Source organism: Prionailurus viverrinus, chromosome C1 (genome assembly GCF_022837055.1).
Source record: "Prionailurus viverrinus isolate Anna chromosome C1, UM_Priviv_1.0, whole genome shotgun sequence".
Taxonomy (NCBI): domain Eukaryota; kingdom Metazoa; phylum Chordata; class Mammalia; order Carnivora; family Felidae; genus Prionailurus; species Prionailurus viverrinus.
The window spans coordinates 105,627,707-105,647,129 of record NC_062568.1 but is presented as its reverse complement, the minus strand read 5'-3'; positions in this window follow the sequence as shown (position 1 = coordinate 105,647,129).

Sequence of the window (19,423 nt, the reverse complement as noted above, 5' to 3'; positions counted from 1 at the left end):
CCATGTTTTGCAAGACTCCTAAATCTTTAGGCAATGTGAAAAGATTATTTGGCTTTTGTAAACCAGAGCTGCCTTTTCTTTGGGGAAATGGCTGTTTAAAAACCAGTGGCACTGAATTCTCACGTCTCCTATGTGGTCTTACTTGATATTCAGTTAGGCATAGTCTCCTATGCATTTCTGCAAGGAAATGTTGGCTTGCTTATAAATTCAGTGCTTGAATATATGTTCTGTAATGCTGCACCAGGACCCTGTCAGGAGGCAAGCTCAACTTACTGTTTCTAATCTGACGAGGAAACGTGTCTCTATAAGACTGCAATTATGGGAAGAAAGCGCCAGGGTCAACATTTTATCCTGAGCAGGGCTCAAAGTTAAAAGAACCATATTCTTACTTTTCTCTCCAAACTAGTGCTTCCTTTTCCAGTGACGGCTCCTAAAGAAGTTGAATGTTAGTTTTTGTTTAAAAGAAATAATCAATAAAATAGAGAACTCCTGGTGAAACCAAGAATAATTGGGTTTTCTAACCGAGTGTAAACACTGAGCAGATGTATAAGAAAGAAAACCTGACAGGGTGGAATGTCATAGTCTCGGCTGAGAAAAATGAATTACAGAAGCATCGTGGAAAACAGCGTAACTTTAGTACATTTTTATTGCGAGGAAAAATAAACATGTAAATGGACATGCTGTAGATAAAATAATATTTTTATCTTCATGGTGTTAGTTTAAAGATCTGGACTGGAAACGTGATCCAGCGGCTGGTGCTTATGTAAGGCTCCAAGTGGATGCCTTGGGCCTCGGCACTGTTCACTCGTGCCAAGTTCTGCTGCCTCTCCTGCTACTTGCTGGTCGCTAATAAGAAAAAAACACCATTTGATAACATTCTCTCTGCATGGTCGTGCTTGAAACTGCTTGTTCTCAATCCCATAAATCTTTGCCCATAACGCTTCCCCCAAATCACTTCCCTACGAATACATACCGTACGTCTCCCCTGCCTTTAGTTAGTCGGGCTGCAAAATAACCCTCCAGTAAAGTAGAAATCATATTCATTTCACATACTGTTTTTGTTAAAGTATGTAACAATATTAAATCTGTGTGAGAAAACAGAATAACTGTAGTATGAGAGCTGTAAAAATATGTACAGTTAAATATGAAATGATGTCCTAATAACTGACAAAATGTTGGATTACTTTGAGGTATGTAAGCTTTTATAAACCAGCTATGATTCTATTCTGTTTGTGACTGAAATTAAAAAGAATTGAGACTAAGCAACCTGAAGGGACCTCTTATTCTACAAGGCACCCCCCTCCCCTCTTCCCCCGCCCCCCGCCCCATGAACTCTGGCCCTGCCTGGCAATCGGCACGCGCTGAAGAGCTGGAGTGCAGGTCAGGTGGATAACTGCTGCTCAGCTCTCCGTCTCATGAACAGAGGGACAGACAGACCTTAGGAGCCTCCTGAGGTGACGCAACAGGAAGCAGATGGCAGGGACTATCAAGCGTTCTTACCAAAGAAATGGAAATTGTATTGGGGAAGCCTGTAGGTTTACTACCAGCTCATAGGAAACACAGAGGATCAGGTTCAAACTCCAAGACAGTTACCATATGGTTTCACTCATAAGTGGAATCTAAAAACAGAACCCAAATGAGTAAACAGACCAAAAGCAGAATTGGACCTAGAAATACAGAGAACAAACCGGTGGTTGCCACAGGGAAGGGGTGGGGGAGGGGCAAACAATGGGTGAGGGGGTGCGGGAGGTCCAGGCTTCCCATCATGGCATGAATAAGTCACGGGGACAGAGGGCACAGCCTAGGGGATATAGTCTGGTCCTGTGATAGTGTATGCTGGCAGACGGTAGCTATGCTTGTGGGGAGCACAGTATAATGTATCAACTTGTCCAGTCACTGCGTGGTGCACCGGAAACTAAGGTAACATTGTGTGTCGACTAGACTTAAATAAAAAAAATGGTTTTGAAATGAAAAAAAAATAAAGTGGCCCTTAAATGGAAAAATTAATAAATAAAATACACAACAACTTAAAAAAACAAAAACAACCCCCTGAAAACAACTCCAAGCAGATGCAGTCAGTAGAATGCACAATATAGTGAGGTCTACGACCAATAAGTCCATTTTTTTCAGCAAATAAGTGACAAGGAAAAAAAAAGAGGAAGGGGCCTGTTGTAGATTCCGAGAGATTTAAGCAACCTATTGACCACACGTGATGCCGGGTTTGGTTTGGATCCAGATTTGAGTAAACCGCTTGTACAGAAACATTTAAGAGACAATTAGGGAAATTTGAACACTGTATTTGATGATATTAAGGAATTACTGGGGTGTTGTGGTGTGATAGTGGTAGTTCTTACATTAAAACGAGGGAGAGAGATACCAATGGTATCTCATTTATGGATGAGCTGCTGTGATGTCTTGGGTTTGCGGTAAAACAGCACCGTTGTGGAGGGCCGGTGATGTGGGGGCAGAGGTGGAGGGTGCGGGGAGGGTGAGGTGAACCAAGGATGGCCCAGTGTCGATAACTGTTGGAGCTGGTGAAGGTGGGTGGAGGATTGGTGACACTATTCCCTCCACTTTGTGTATGTGTGTGAGCATTTCCATAATAAAAACCTGTCTTCAGAGGCCAACGACTGGATTAATAACCTTATAGTTCACTTCTTTTCCATGACTATTCACTCACCAGCCAAACTGACTATAAGCTAGCTTCTTCAGGGAGCCACACCTCTTCTTTCAATGAGTGTCAGAGATGATTGATTTAACTCACTATGGGACAGCCGCTGTGCTGGGATTCAGGGGACCTGGTGGCCTGGGGTCAGCCAGCTTTGAGAGCTGGGGACAGATCTGGAGCTGAGCAGAGGACACAAGTGGGTGAGAGCTCTGGGTGTGAGACCACAGAGCGGGAGCGCCTGCAGAGTGCGTCCCCTGCCTCAACATTCTCCAGCTCCAAACTCCATTTCTTTTCTTTTAAAAAAAAAATTTTTTTTAAACGTTATTTATTTTTGAGAGACAGAAGGAGACAGAGTGAGAGCAGGGGAGGGGCAGAGAGAGAAGGAGACACAGAATCCGAAGCAGGCTCCAGGCTCTGAGCTGTCAGCACAGAGCCCCACGCAGGGCTCGAACTCCCCAACTGTCAGATCATGACCTGAGCTGAAGTTGTATGCTTAACTGACTGAGCCACCCAGGCGCCCCCTAAACTCCATTTCTAAACATGTGCCGGTCAAGTAGAAGGGGTCTGTACCTCTGTACCTGGCAGGGCTGCGAGACGACTGAGGTGCCTGGTACCCAGGGAGAATCAGCTCGAAGCTGCCCCATTTCCCTTCTCCAGCGAGCAAGCAGGGCCCCCAGCACGGACAGTTGACGGGAGGAGGCTGGACGTCCTCCAAACTGAAGGGAAGCTGAGCAGCCAAACACCAGGAAGGACCAAGGGCCCCAGGCTGCAGGACCTGTGGGCAGCCCTCTCCCAGCCTGGGGTTCCTGTTCCATGAGGTGTGTGATGGGCTTGGCCGGTGACAGGTGCCCTGACCCAAGGTCACTGCTGGAAAAGAAAAAAGTCTCCAGTTACTTTTAGCTACCATATGGCTCTCGTTTAGTACTGAAAATATCCAGTCCCGTGTGAAGAAAACGTCCCTGAACTTCACTCACAGCCAAGCCCTCTGCACCCTCAGCTCTGGGCAGCTCAGGGAAGCCCATGGAGGGACGGACAGGTCGGTGTTTGTCTCTCCTGCCATGTCCTGAGTCTGGAGGTGGCAGAGGAACAGGAGGTGGTGGGAAGGGGAAGGGTGGCTTCTGCCTTTAGGCCCTTTGGGCCTGAGCAGACATGCAAAGCTGACTCTCACTCCTCGGGCTTTCCTGATGAGGAACCTCCAACTGTCGCTCCAAGAAGCAGGCAGTGCCCCTCCTCCAGGTGGCTTCTTACAAGTGCCCCCCGGCCCTGGGGCACACGGGGTCCACTTCTGCCTGGGTCCCCTGGCCCCTCCAAAGTCTCCCCTTGGGCAGAATCTAAGCCCCCTGCCAGACTCTGTTGTCCCTGTTCTTGATGGACACAGTTGCTTCCCTGTGTGTCCGGGCTTGTGTGGGGAGTCTTTTGGGGGTGAGCCGGGCACCAGTGCCGGTACCCCACAGCCTGCAGGCAACGAGCGTCAGCTCCCTCTGAGTGGCTCACTCAGGCTGGGGTGAGGAGGTAACCCCAGGCAGGGGTTGGGTGAGCCGGAGTGCGGGCTGCTTGTCACCTGCTGCCTCAGCTCAGAGAGACACAGTCCTGTTGCCTTGGTCACAGCTGCTCTCACAGAGACCTTGTTATGCGCCTTCCACAGGACTCCAGGAAGCCACTCGGACTGGTCCTAGCTGACACCGGGGACAGGATAGGCCCATACTGGACAAAGTGGCAGGCATGGCTGTCTGCTCCAGCGCTTTCTTACTTTTGTGGATAAGGGTCAGAGCTGTTACCTGGAACAGGCCCTCTGAGCCCTGTCTGGAGTGGAAAGGGGGCCACTTACAGCCTGCCTGTTGTCATGTCTTCTAATTCTATGACCTTTTTTTTTTTTAAGATTTTATTTTTAAGAAATCCCTACACCCAAAGTGGGCCTTGGACTTGTAACCCTGAGATTGAGTGTCTCATGCTGTACTGAGCCAGCCAGGAGCCCCTCTATGACCCTCTCTTGAGTTAAATTGCTAATTTAATTATATCATGATCTGTATGATGTTGTTGAAACTTCCTCTGTGGTCTCAGACAGGGTTAATGTTTTTAAATGCTGCATGTGTGCTTGTTGGGTGCAGGGCTCAACATATGTCTTATTAGGCCCGGCTTGGTGTTGTGTTGTTGAGAACAGCTGTCTGCCTATTAATGTCTGAATGCCAATTATTGGAAATGCTGTGTTCAAAATTCCCAGCACAATTGTGGGTTTATCAGTTTTTGCCTAATATATTTTGAGGTCATGTTATTAAGTGCATTCAAGTAAAGTGTTTTATTTTCCTGGTGAACCATCCATATGTCATTACCATTATTATCACTGATCGCCTCCAGGCACTTTTGCCTCAAAGTGCATTTTCATCTGCCATTTACGTAGCTACTGCAGCTTTATTTTATTGCCTGGCATTTCTGTTCCTTGTCATTTCCCTTCTACCGCCCCGGCCCCCGCAGTTCTTTTATTTTCAGTCTCGCCATGGTCTTATGTCCTGGATGTATCTCTTGTAAGTGCAACATAGCTGGATTGAAAAACAGTCCCATTTGGTTACCTCTGTCATTTGACTCTTTTTAAGTAGGTTTCATGCCCATCACGGAGCCCAATGCAGAGCTTTAACTCACAACCCTGAGATCAAGACCTCAGCTGAAATCAAGACTCGGATGCTTCACTGACTGAGCCACCCAGGCATCCCCCATCATTTAACTCTTAACATTTCTTGTGATCACGGATACATTTGGATTTACCTTACGTTTTATTTTGTGCTTTGTGCTTAACTTCTTCTCTCCCTCCTTCTTCTTTGATTTTCCTTTCCTGACGTCTTTTATGATTTGAGTTTTCGTTCCCTTTCCCCTCTCCCCTGGCTTGCCAATGATGCATTCTCTTCCTACTCTTTTAATGATTATCCCTAAACTTTTTTTTTTTAAGATTTTATTTTTAAGTAATCTCTACACCCCACATGGGGCTCAAACTCACAACCCCGAGATCAAGAGTCACATGCTCTACCGATGGAGCCACCCAGACTCCCTTTCCCCTAAACTTTTAACGTTCATACTTTACAAAGTCTGCAATTAATCTGCATCTCCACCTTCTCCTCGAAATGCAGGGACATCGGCAGGGTTTAATTCTGACCCCATGTTTCTGTCTTACCTGTTTCCCTTGCCCCATGTTTTAGTTTCACCTTTTTACATCCACATTATTTACTATCATAATTATGATTTTATAGTGTTAAGTACTCATTTAGATTTATATATTCACCTGGTTCTTTGTCATCCATTTATTTCCTGCATCTCAGATCCTTTTTCTGGTTTTAATTTCTTCGTTCTGAAGTACATCATTTAGAAGTTGTAGCTGTCAAGATCTGTTAGTGGTATACTAGGGATGTTAGTCGACATGATTGCAGTTAACCCTGCCGTCTGGCATATTTGAAAGTTGTCAAGAGAGTAGGTGCTAAGAGTCCTCATCACAAGGAGAAAACTCTTTTTTTCTTTCTTTCTTTTATTTTTTTGTATCTATAGGAGATGAGGATGTTAACTAAACTTATCGTGGTAATCATGTCACAGTATATATAAGTCAAATTACATCATACACTTTTTTAATTTTTAATTTTAAAGTTTATTTGGAGAGATTGTTTTATTTGAGAGACATTTTATTTTGAAGTTAATTTTGAAAGACAGAGAGAGAGAGAGTGAGCATGAGCAGGTGAGGGGCAGAGAGAGTGGGAAAGAGAGAACCCCAAGCAGACTCTGCGCTGTCAACACAGAGCCCAATGCAGGGCTCAAACTCACGACCCTGAGATCAAGATCTGAGCTGAGATCAAGGTCGATGTTTAACCAACTGAGCCACTCAGGCACCCCTATGCTGTACACTTTAAACTTATACAATGCTGTCTGTCAGTTTTATCACAATAAAACTGGAAAAAAATTCTAAGAAAAACCCTATATGAAACAAAACAAAACAAATCTATTGGTAGGAGACTCAGTTTTGCCTGGAAATGTCTGTTTCATGCTCTTTTTTTTTATGGTTTTAAATTTTATATAAATAGTACCATACTCCACAACCTGCTTTATTCTGCAAACATTAAGTTATGTATTCATGTTGTTACATGTAGCTCTATTTCTTTCATTTGAACTCTCCATAGTATTAATTATAGTAATATAGCACAGTGTATTTACCCATAGACTTGCAAGATGCTTTCTCTCTTTTTTTTTTTTAATTTATATCCAAGTTAGTTAGCATATGGGACAATAATGTTTTTAGGAGTAGATTCCAGTGATTCATCCCCTAGGTATAACACCTCATCCCAACAAGTGTCCTCCTTAATGCCCCTTTCCCATTTAGCCCATCCCCCCCACCTACAACCTCTCCAGCAACCTGTTTGTTCTCCATATTTAAGAGTCTTTCATGTTTGTCCCCCTCCATGTTTTTATATTATTTGTGCTTCCCTTCCCCTATGCTCATCTGTTTTGTATCTTAAATTCCACATATGAGTGAAGTCATATGATATTTGTTTTTCTCTGACTAATTTCGCTTAGCATAATACCCTCTAGTTCCATCCACGTTGTTGCAAATGGCAAGATTTCATTCTTTTTGATGACTGGGTAATACTCCATTGTGTATATATATACCATGAAAGATGCTTTTTCAACTAATGGTTTATTTTAAAATGAGAGTTACTACTATGCTCTTTTTGTGAAAAAAATTCAAACACCACACATATAGAATAATGAGCCTCATGTATCCAGCCTCAACAATCAACTCATAGTTGATAGCTTTACATTTATCTCTACTTACTAGATTTTTCTGAGGTAAACGCTATACATTATATAGTTAAATGTCTTAATAGTTCAATGTACATCTCTCAAACATAAGGAATATTTAAAACAGATAACTGTAATATCACAATAACACCTAAAAAGTTAACAATGATTCATTATTATTATGAACTATCCAGTCAGTGCTCGAACATCCAATTGTCTCTTGACTATAATTTTAAACATGGTTTGAATCAGTTCAAATAAGGTCTATTCGCTAAGATTGGCTGATTTGTCTCAAGTTTTTTTTTAGGGTTCTCCTTCGCTTCTTTTTTTTCTCTTCTTAAAATTTCCTTGTGATTTGTTTGTTGAGGAAACCAAGTCATTTGTCCTGTGAAATCCTCCACAGTCTGAATGCTGCTGATGTCATCCTTCTTGTATCATTTAGAATGTTCTTCTATTCTCTATTTTCCCCGCATATCTGTGGCTGGATCTAGAGGCCACCCTCATCATTGAGTAATTGAGTTGAGTAAGAAACTCCACATTGGTAATTATTCTCTCTCAACACTTTGAAGATATTATTGCATTGTCATGATGCTTTGGTTATTGTTGTTGAGAAGTCTGAGGTCAGTGTAGGCAATTTATCTTTTCTGTCCAACTGTCCTTGGCCTTGGAGTCCTACGATTAAATTATTTTTATTTATCTTACTCATTATATTCCCTGAATTGGAAGATTCATGTCCTTCATCAAATCTGGAAAATTCTCAGCCATTACTTTTTGAAAAAATTTCTTTTTCCTTTTCTCTCTGTACTCTCCTACAGGAACTTCTATTAAATGTAAGTTGGCTCTTCTCATTTTGCCTTCCATGTCTCTTATCTTTTCTTTCAGGACTCCCATCTCTGTCTCTCCTGAGTGGTATTCTTAGGAATGTATTCAGACTTATTTTCCAGTTTATTATTGTTCTTTCAGCTGTGTTTTGTATGCTACTGAACACATCCATTGAGTGTTCCATTTCAATAACCATTGTTTTCCATTTCATAAATGCTATTTAGTTCATTTTCCTGCATGCCTGGTAACATATTTTAATAATATCTTGCTCCTTTGCTACACTTTGATTCCTTCCTTTATTCTTGTTTAAAAAAATGTTTATTCATTTTGAGAGAGAGAGAGAAGCGTGTGCACAGAGGAGGGACAGAGAGAGGGAGAGAGAGAATCCCAAGCAGGTTCCCACTGTCAGTGCAGAGGCTGATATGGGGCTCAAACACAGGAACCCTGAGATCATGACCTGAGCCTAAATCAAGGGTCAGACACTTAACTGACTGAGCCACCCAGGCACCCCCGATTCCTTCTTTTATTCTTTACTAAATTTAAAGATACTTATTTTATAATCTGATCAACTTGTTCTGTTATTGAGAGTTCTTAAGAGTCCAGTTCAATGGCTCACTGTTTCCTTTGACTCTTGCTCACAAAGGCTAGTTTCTTCACTTGCTTTGTGGTTTTGGATTATGCATCCCTATCGGCGGTGCCTCATCTGTAGAGCACATGCAGCCCAGATTGAGGGTGTGTTCATCCAAAGCAACTTTATATTTGCATTTTCCAGATGCATCCAGGGTATTAATGCTTGAGACAGTTATTTTCTTATTTCTTGGCAGTTGGTTTCTTGGACGATGAATGAGGGCACCTCTGTGGCTGTGTTATTCTCATGGGAACATTATGAGACAGTCTGGACAAACTCCTTTGTCATTTTGCCTCCGGAAAGATTTTTATTTATCTCTGAAGTCAGCCCTTTAGAGTCTCTGGCTTTGTGGGGGGCTCAGTTCTAACTCAGTGCTCAGGGCATGTCTCCTGCCCTCAAGGCAGGTGGGCTCTCTTCCTTGTATTCTTCCCTCTCAATCCAGCATGTCTTGTATATGTTCCTGGAGCATAAGAGCAAAGAGAAGGATGGCTCCGGTGCCCCATGTGGGGCACGTTTTGGAACAAACACAAGTGCAGGAAGTGAGGTCTTGAATATGAATGATCTTGATGGGTTCCAGGGTCGGTGGCATCACACACGATGGCAGTGGCCAAACACCCCATCCTGTGCATTTCTTGGGAGGCCATCTAGAAGAGGCAGAAGATTTTAGTCACTGCCAAATGCTTTGTTTTCTCTAAAGGCTCTAATTTAGCTCTTGGATAAGAAAAACCCTCTCTAGAACTCTCCTGGCTCATTTCATGCTGAGGAGCCAACCTTGTGTCAGCCACTGGGCGGGCAGGAGAGCAGTGGGAGCAGAAGGCCCCATAGAGAGTGAACCCGCTGTCATGAGTAAGTGCTGGCCTCCAGGGCAGGTCTTGCCTTTGTCGGAGTGGTAAAACCACGAGGACTCCCCGGGTACCCAGAGTTGGTTTTTAAATGTCAGGCATGTGGTAGGTGGTTGTGTTAATATTACCACCCATATGGATTTTAAATTATAGCCTCAGTGAAAAGCGAGGATTACAGCGTGGCTTGCAGAGGCCTTCCTGGATCCCCCAGAGCCTGAGCGGGATCCGAGAGGCAACCATGAGTGGGCTGTTCCTGCAACGTGATGTCAAGACAACCCCAAGGGACCCCCAAGGATGTTTGAAAGTGCCTTCTGTGTGACAGAACATATGGCCAGAACATATTTCACTCAAAACTAAATTTTTTTTTAATGTTTATTTATTTTTGACAGAGAGAGAGAGAGAGAGAGAGAGAGAGAGAGAGAGGGTTGGGGAGGGGCAGAGAGAGAGGGAGACACAGAACTCAAAGCAGGGCTCCAGGCTCCACGCTGCCAGCACAGAGCCTGACATGGGGCTCGAACTCACAAGCTGTAAGATCATGACCTGAGTGTTGGACCCTTAGCTGACTGATCTACCCAGGCACCCCTAAAACTAAATTTTTAAAAAGAAAACATACAAACTGTTTTGGCTTTTGGTGGAGCCAGAGAGAGACAAGTTACACCCTCCTCCAGGGTGTGGAAGCAATTTCCATAAATAGATTATTCCGGAAGAGCAGCATGGGGCTCTGTGAGCAAATGACCTCCTGCTCCCTGCTAGCCCTGCCTCAAGGGAGACCAGGGGACAGGAGCCATAACTGTGATCCATCCGGGCAGCAGGTGGGCACCAAAGTTGTGTCTCACTATAATCCCGAGCACCACTGCCAGGTGAGGCTTCCCCAAACACTTGCTATCCTCACCCTGCCTTGAAGCTCTTGAGATGAGTTGCAGGACGCTAGACACACCTCTGGGCTTTGATGCAGACACATGGAGGTTTGGGTCTGTCTAGACCTCAGTTCGGTTCAGCACTTGACTCTGGCAAGCAGTCCAGGACCTTGAGGTCTTCATGTAAACACGACAGATGGAATAGCTATCTTGCTGGGTCAGGGTTAGGTAGGAAGGATGCTGTGGGCCTTTCCCTGCAGTAATTAATGAAGCAGGTGGCATGGGTAACCAGTCAGCACTAACTGCAGTCCAGTAAATCCGAGGGGGGCCACACTGATTTCTGAGTCACGGGTTAGTGTGGTTCTGAGGACAGGAACCACTTGTGGGCTGGTCCTGGGGGATTGAGCCATTCCAAAGTCATGGCTCAGATGGGAAAAGGGCAAAAGGGACTGGGGTGAAGTCCAGGTGGCCTCAGAGGCCACTGGCAGAGAGGAAGCGCACAGCGTGGTGTGTGGGCTGCAGCTGGGCCCGAGTCCTGGCCTCCCTGCTGACACACTGCAGGACTTGGGAAGTGACCAGGCCTCCCTGTGCCCGGATCCTCACTGGCCCGGATCCTCACTGGCCCGCCTCTGGTGGCAGTGGTGACCTCTCAGAACTTCCTGGGAGGCTGTCTGACCCTGGGAAGAAGGTCTATTATCATGATTCTCTCTGAGTCTGTTTCTTCCCTCCCTTCCGGCACATTCTGTCTTACCAGAGCCCGTGCTGACCTGCGGCTCCTGAGGACACAGCTTCTTCACTTTCCCTTGTGGCCCTGATGCTCCCCATGGCTTCTGTTCCCCATCTCAGCTCATGCTGGAGCCGGCTCGGCCCTGGCTGCCATCTGGTCCCGTGCTGGCTCATGGGAGCTGACTGTTGTGTTTTAAGCTATGCTCAGAATCGGTCATGGCAAACACGACTCCAGTGGCCTCTGATGCCAGCTTCCCGGAGTTGGGCCAAGTTTTACGGGTTAAGGACGCCGTCCTTTGCAAGACTGCCCTCACTTCAGACACCTGGCACCAGTTCAAGGGTCCCCAGGCCACCCTCACATCTGATCACCTGGCTACAGATTTAGGGGTTCTCACCACCCCCTCAGATTCAATAATTACTAGAAGACTCACAGAACTCAAGAGATTGCTGCACTTATGACTGCAGTTTTATTATGATGCAGGGATGCTAATCAGAACCAGTCAAGGTGAGAGATGCATCAAGGGGAGATGCCCCCAGGGATACATTATCTTCCTGGCACATCGACGACGTTGCCAGCCAAGGAAGCTCACCCGAGCTTTGGTGTCAGAGTTTTTATTGGGATTTCATTATGTGGTCATGATCGATCAAACTGGGGGCCATGTGACTCCATTTCCTGCCCCCTTTCCCCCCAGGGTCAGGCTGATATCATATCACTCAAAATCCCAACCCTGTAATCACATGGTTGGTTTCTCTGGCATCACCGGCCTCCTTCCTGAGTCACCTTGCTAGCATAAACCATCAGGTGTGGTACAAGGGATCTGCCATAGATAACACTGGGGACATTCCAGGGGTTTAGGGGCTGCCTCCCAGGAACCAGGGGCAAAGGCCAGACTGTTTCTCTATTATATATAATAAACTCCAAGTTAGTGCCCATTGTGTCTCCAACCACTGCTCCTTTCCATGGTTCCCCACCCCTGTTTCTAAGAGCAAACACTGGACAGACCAGATTCATCTTTCCCCACCAGGCAATGTCCCAATTTGGGAGTAAACCTCTGATCAAGTGTTGATGGTTCAGTCAAGGGGGACAGGAGATGGGACATCTAGTCTTTCTTCAACTATAGCCATGAAGTGGCCAATTCCCTGTCACTAGGGCTCCGGGAGCAGAGGGTACCCTGATTGGTATATTTGCTGTGTTAGGGAAGAAATGTCAGATATGCAATCAGGTGGGGTGGTTTTCATTTTGGCTCCTTAAGGTGCTTTGACATCACACTTTTCTCCAGGGAGGCTCATCTTGTCTCTCTTTCTTAAAAAAATTTCTTCACCAGTGTTCTCAGTCTTGTGGCCCATGCACACAGCCTGCCCTGTGGGGTCTCCTTCCCACCTGCAGTTCACTATTCTGAGGCTAAGACCAAGGAGGTGGATCGAGTACACACTTCAGAAATCAAGACATCAACATTTTTCTTGGGGCGCCTGGGTGGCTCATTTGGTTAAGCCTCTGACTTCGACTCAGGTCACAATCTCGTGGTTCGTGAGTTCAAGCCCCACATCCGGCTCTGTGCTGACAGCTGGGAGCCTGGAGCCTACTTCGGATTCAGTGCCTCCCTCTCTCTCTGCCTCTCCCCACTCATGCTCTGTCTCTCTGTCTCTCAAAAATAAATAAACATTAAGAAAAATACAATTGTCTCAAAAACAACAAATATTATGAAGCATCTACTTTGTAGTAGGTTACGAGGAGGAAGAAGTGTATAAAGCTCCAGAATGGCTGTCTGATGGAAAGAAAAAATGAGCCACATATGCAATTCTACAGCCACACTAAAAATGTAAGAAAAGAAAGGCCAAATTAACTTTAATCATGTGTTTTTAATTTCTTTTTAAATGTTTATTTATTTTTGAGACAGAGAGAGACAGAGCATGAATGGGGGAGGGTCAGACAGAGAGGGAGACATAGAATCCAAAGGAGGCTCCAGGCTCCGAGCTGTCAGCACAGAGCCCGACACAGGGCTCAAACTCACAGACCTTGAGATCATGACCTGAGCTGAAGTCGGACACTCAACTGACTGAGTCACCCAGGCGCCCCTTAATCATGTGTTTTAAAAAAATTTTTAATTCAAGTGAGTTAACAGGGTAGTCTTGGCTTCAGGAATAGAGCCCAGTGATTCATCTCTTACATATGACACCCAGTGCTCATCCCAACAAGTGCCCTCCTAATGCCCGTCACCCATTTAACCCATCCCCCCCACCTACCTCGCCTCTTAACCCAATAAACCCAAAATATCTTTTCAATATGTAATTGATGTAAAAATTACTAATGAGATATTTTACAACTTGTTTTTCAATGTGTTCAAGATCTGCTGTGTACTTTATGCTCACAGCACAGCTCAGTGTGAACGAGCCCCAACTCAAGTGCTCAACAGCCTTCTGGGGTCAATGGCTGCTGTATTAGATACACAACTACATGTTTATTATATATATATATATATATACATATAAAACATAATTTAATATATTTAATGTTATAACATATATATAGTATGTGTGTATATGAACACATGTATATACGTATGCATATGTGTGTATATATATGTATGTACATATATGATCTGTTTTCTCTCGTAGAGTAACAACATTGGAGAAAAGCATCCTCAGGAGGCCCCGAGCCTATATCCTGGTTCCACTGCTTCCTGGCAAGTTACTAGTCTTCCCAAGCCACTGCTTTCTTCCCTTGTGTCACACGGGTAATAATACCTACACAGAATGGTTGGGAGGGGTAAATGAGACTCTATATGGCACGGGGCAGGTGATTAATAAATAGCTTATTCCCCTGTTCTCAGATACTTGAAGTAGGGACACGGATAAGGATGGTAAGTTGGATCCTGACCCACTTTGACCAGAATTACTCCTCTTCTTCTTCTTCTTCTTCTTCTTCACTAGGAAAAAGTATTATTTTAACAACGTTATTAACAGTAGGTACTATACTTACTCCTGACCTTGAAGTTCCAGCTAATGCATGCTGGAAGCTAGATTCAAACCCTGGTCTGTCTCATGCCAGAGCTCACACACTTAACAGTTCAACATCCCACCTCCCTTCAAAACTCAGCTGGGAAGACAGAATAATGAATAAACGTACAAAAGATCCTTAATTCTGTGAATAATTCTTTGTCTTAACTTAGCTACCTTATATTGATTAAATCTCTCAATAAAAATGTGTTTTAATGTCTGAAACGTGTTTAATTTGTTTTTTTAGCTAAATATTACTTTTTAAAAATTAGTTCTGATAGGTGTTTATTTTTATTTTTTTATTATATCTTTAAAAAAATTTTTTTAAACTTATATCCAAGTTAGTTGGCATATAGTGCACTAATGATTTCAGGAGTAGGTTCCAGTAATTCAACCCCTATGTATAATCCCAGTGCTCATCCCAACAAGTGTCTTCCTTAATGCTCCTTACCCATTTAGCTCATCCCCCACCCACATCCCCCGCAGCTCTCAGTTTGTTCTCTGTATGAGTCTTTTATGTTTTGTCCTCCTCCTTGTTTTTATATTATTTTTGTTTCCCTTCCCATATGTTCATCTGTTTTGTATCTTAAATTCCACATATAAGTTAAGACATATTTGTTTTTCTCTGACTAATTTCACTTAGCATAATACACTCTAGTTCTTTCCATGTAGTTGCAAATGGCAAGATTTCATTCTTTTTGATTGCCGAGTAATACTCCATTGTATATACAATATATATATACACCGTGTGTGTGTGTGTGTGTGTGTGTGTACCACATCTTTATCCATTCATCTGTTGATGGACATTTGGGCTCTTTCCATACTTTGGCTATTGTAAATAGTGCTGCTATAAACATTGGGGTGTATGTGCCCCTTTGAAACAGCACATCTGGATCCTTTGGATAAATACCTAGTAGTGCAATTGCTGGGTTACAGGGTAGTTCCATTTTTAATTTTTTGAGGAACTTCCATACTGTTTTCCAGAGTGGGTGCGCCAGTTTGCATTCCCACCAGCAGTGCAAAAGAGAGCCTCTTTCTCCTCATCCTTGCCAACATCTGTTGTTGCCTGAGTTAATTTTAGCCATTCTGACTGGCGCGAAGTGTGGTATCATTGTGGTTTTGATTTGTATTTCCCTGATAATGAGTGATGTTGAGCATTGTTTCAGGTATCTGTGAGACATCTGGATCTCTTCTTTGGAGAAATGTCTATTAATGGCTTTTGCCCATTTCTTCACTGGATTATTTGTTTTATGGGTGTTGAGTTTGGTAAGTGCTCTATAGATTTTGGATACTAACCCTTTATCTGCTATGTCATTTGCAAATATCTTCTCCCATTCCATCTGTTTCCTTTTAGTGTTGCTGATTGTTTCCTTTGCTGTGCAGAAGCTTTTTATTTTGATGAGGTCCCAATAGTTCATTTTTGCTTTTGTTTCTCTTGCCTCCAGAGACGTGTTGAGTAAGAAATTGCTGCGGCCAAGATCAAAGAGGTTTTGCCTGCTTTCTCCTAGGGATTTTAATGGCTTCCTGTCTTACATTGAGGTCTTTCATCCATTTTGAGTTTATTTTTGTGTATGGTGTAAGAAAGTGGTCCAGGTTCATTTTTCTGCCTGTCGCTGTCCAGTTTTTCCAACACCACTTGCTGAAGAGACTGTTTTTATTCCATTGGATATTCTTTCCTGCTTTGTGAGAGGTTAGCTGGCCTCACATTTGTGGGTCCATTTCTGGGTTCTTTATTCTGTTCCATTGATCTGAGTGTTTTTGTGCGAGTACCATACTGTCTTGATGATTACAGCTTTGTACTACAGCTTGAAGTCTGGGATTGTGATGCCTCCTACTTTTTTTTTCTCCTTCTCAAGATTGCTTTGGCTATTTGGGGTCTTTTCTGGTTCCATAAAAATTTTAGGATTATTTGTTCTAGCTCTGTGAAGAATGCTTGTGTTACTTTGATAGGGATTGCGTTGAATATGTAGATTTCTTTGGGTAGTATCAACATTTTAACAATATTTGTTCTTCCTATCCAGGAGCATGGAATCTTTTTCCTTTTTTGTGTGTGTTTTCTTCAATTTCTTTCTATAGTTTTCAGTGTATAGATTTTTCACCTCTTTGGTTAGATTTATTCCTAGGTATTTTATGGCTTTTGGTGCAATTGTAAATGGGGTTGATTCTTTGATTTCTTTTTCTGTTGCTTCATTATTGGTGAATAGGAATGCAACTGATTTCTGTGCATTGATTTTGTACCTGCGACTTGGTTGAATTCATGGATCAGTTCTAGCAGCTTTTTGGTGGAATCTTTTGGGTTTTCCATATAGAGTATCATGTCATCTGTGAAGAGTGAAAGTTTGACTTCCTCCTGGCTGATTTGGGTGACTTTTATTCCTTTGTGTTGTCTGATTGCTGAGGCTAGGACTTCCATACTATGTTGAATAACAGTGATGAGAGTGGACATCGCTGTTGTGTTCCTGACCTTAGGGGGAAAGCTCTCAGTTTTCCCCCATTAAGGACGATATTAGTGGTGGGTCTTTTGTATATGGCTTTCATGATCTTGAGGTATGATCCTTCTACTTCTACTTTCTTGAGGGTTTTTATCAAGAAAGTCTGCTTTATTTTGTCAAATTCTTTCTCTGCATCTATTGAGAGGATCATGTGCTTCTTGTCCTTTCTCTTATTGATATGATGTATCACATTGATTGTTTTGTGGATATTGAACCATCCCTGCATCCCAGGTAAAAATCCCACTTGGTAGTGGTGAATAATTCTTTTAATGTATTTTGATCTAGTTGGCTAGTATCTTGTTGAGGATTTTTGCATCCATATTCATCAGGGAAATTGGTCTGTAGTCCTCCTTTTTAGTGGGGTCTTTCTGATTTTGGAATCACCACTTTAACCAGAATTCTAATCAAATCACAAGGTCACATCCAGTCAACAAAGACCAGTGTCTGTTGTGTGGGCTAAGGTTTCCAAGTGTGTATCAGCTAGAAGGCTAGTTTCACAGGCTGTCTGTATAACCTTGTTAATGTATCAGAGTTATCTATGATCAATTACATTTGGGGAACAATCAGGTTTCTTTCCTGCAGGACTTCTCAAGGCCTGAATATGTTAGCATATTAGTAGGCTTTGTGAATCTCTAAAAGTGAGATATGTCCAGATGTATTTGACCATGTAGTCTTTTTTTTATAGAACATCTCAAGGAGAGATGGGCAACATCTTTTTAAGCTTCCTGCCATATATATTATATGTGTATATATAATATACATATAATATATTTATATACAGACATATATGTGTACACACACATATACTTTGTGTATGTTAAAATAAATTTATTTTTATTTTTTAAATGTTCATTTTTGAGAAAGAGAGAGAGAGAGAAAACAAGTGATTAGGGAAGGGGCAGAGAGAGAGAGAGAGACAGAAGATCCAAAGTAGGCTCTGCTCTGACAGCAAAGAGCTGGATGCAGGGCTCAAACTCACAAACTGTGAGATCAAGATCTGAGTTGAAGTTGGACTGAATCACCCACGCGCCCCAACAAAAATTTAATTTCTCTTAGATGAATGCTTAAAAGAGGGATTTCAAGGTCATATAGTAATTACAATTTTAACTTTATAAGAGACTGCCAGACTGTTTTCCAGAATGGCTGCACCAGCAAAGTATGAGAGTTCCAATTTCTCCACATTTTCTTTCTTTCTTTCTTTCTTTCTTTCTTTCTTTCTTTCTTTCTTCTTTTCCTTTCTTTCTTACTTTATTCATTAAATATTTATTTAGCACTCCACAGTGGAGCCATGTTTACCAAAGGTGGGGTCTCATAGACCATCAGCACCAGCATATCTGGGAATTTTTTTTTCCTTTATAGTAAGTGCACTCCTTAATCCCCACAACCTGTTTAACCCACCCCCCCCACCCACCCACCTCCCCTCTGGTAACCATCATTGTTTTCTATGGTTAAGAGTCTATTTCTTGGTTTACCTCTCTCTTTTCACCCATGCTACTGTGTTTTGTTTCTTAAATTCCACATATGAATGAAATCATATGGTATTTGTCTTTCTCTGACTGACTTATTCCATTTAGCATTATACTCTCTAGATCCAACCACATTGCTGCAAATGGCAAAGATTTCACTCTTTATGACTAATATTCCATTAGTATGGAATAATATACTAATATACTAATATTCCTTTCATCTATACACCTTTCATGTATACACCTATACATCTTTCTTATCCATGCATCTATTTATGGGCACTTGGGCTGCTTCCATAGTTATTATTCATAATGCTGCAATAAATATAGGGGTGCATGTATCCCTTTGAATTAATGATTTTATATTTTTAGGGTAAATACCCAGTAGCTGCAATTATTGGATCATAAGGTATTCTTAGTTTTAATTTTTTGAAGAAGCTCTATACTGTTTCCCACAGTGGCTGTACCAGTTTGCATTCTCACCAACAGGGCAAGGGGGTTCCCCTTTATCCACATTGTCGCCAACACTGGTTGTTTCTTGTGTTTTTGATTTTAGCCAGACAGGTGTGAGATGATATCTCATTGTAGTTTTGACTTGCATTTCCCTGCTGATGAGTGATGTTGAGCATCTTTTCATATGTCTGTTGGCCATCTGGATGTTTTCTTTGGAGAAATATCTGTTCATGTCTTCTACGCATTTTTTCATTGGATTTTTGTTGTTGTTGTTTTTTGAGTGTTGAGTCATACCAGTTCTTTATATATTTTGGGTACTAACCCTTTATCAGATATGTCATTTGCAAATATCTTCTCTCATTCAGTAGGTTGCCTTTTAGTTTTGTTGATTGTTTCCTTTCTTGTGCAGAAACTTTTTATTTTGATGTAGTCCCCTGTGATTTATATTAGTTATTTAAGAATCATAAGCATGCCTTGGCTTGTCTTTATTTCCCTGGTCACACTGGTTTGGGTTTAACAAGTTAAAAGCAGTTTATGCTCAAATGAAAAGACTGTCTGTGGGGGCAGCTGGGTGGCTCAGTTGATTAATCATCTGACTTTGGCTCAAGTCATGATCTCGCAGTCTGTGAGTATGAGCCCCATGACAGGCTCTGTACTGAGAGTGCGGAGCCTGGAGCTTGCTTTGAGTTCTGTGTCTCC